Here is a 763-nt window from a genome sequence, read left to right as displayed (position 1 = left end):
TGACTAGCTGCCTTCCCTCTTGTCTTACACTAGCTAAATTAGGGACGGCTAGCGCAGATAGCCCTCGTGTAGCTTTGCGCGTAAATTCAAAAAACAAACAATCGTTTTCCAATAAACAACATTCCGGTAAAATATAAATGAAAGTATTACATAACCATAGATATTAAACATAAAATATATGATGATTTATTTTTACCATCTGTAATTCATAAGTGTTCAACATGAAATATTTTTTATTAATTCGTTATAGCCTATTGTTAGTTTTAAATATACTAAACCAATAGGACCACTTCTTTTTTAATTAATGTCCCCCGGTGGCACAGCGGTATGTCTGCGGACTTGCAACGCTAGAATACGGGTTTCGATACCCGTGGTGGGCAGAGCACAGATATTCCATTGTGTAGCGTTGTGCTTAATTACCAACAAAACAAACCCACTTCTTTTTAATTAATGTCCTACAGTGGCACAGCGGCATGTCTGCGGACTTACAACGGTAGAAACTGGGTTTCGATACCCGTGGTGAGAAGAGAACAGATAGCCTATTGTGTTGCTTTGTGCTTAATTGCAAACAAAAAAAAACTTTTTAATTACAAAAAATTCATTGAAGATTTTCATCCCGGAAAAATTATAATTTACTTTGTAACTGTATCAATAGTGATTTATTGATTCTTTTCGTAATTTAGAAGTTATTAAAGATAGAGATTTAAAATTAATTTTAGGAAAAGGAACTAACTTTAAGATTTAAAGACAAAAAAATTAAATA

This window comes from Limulus polyphemus, unplaced genomic scaffold, assembly GCF_000517525.1.
Source record: "Limulus polyphemus unplaced genomic scaffold, Limulus_polyphemus-2.1.2 Scaffold204, whole genome shotgun sequence".
In the NCBI taxonomy this organism is placed as follows: domain Eukaryota; kingdom Metazoa; phylum Arthropoda; class Merostomata; order Xiphosura; family Limulidae; genus Limulus; species Limulus polyphemus.
The sequence above is the reverse complement of the archived record's forward strand: the minus strand, read 5'-3'. Positions refer to the sequence as shown.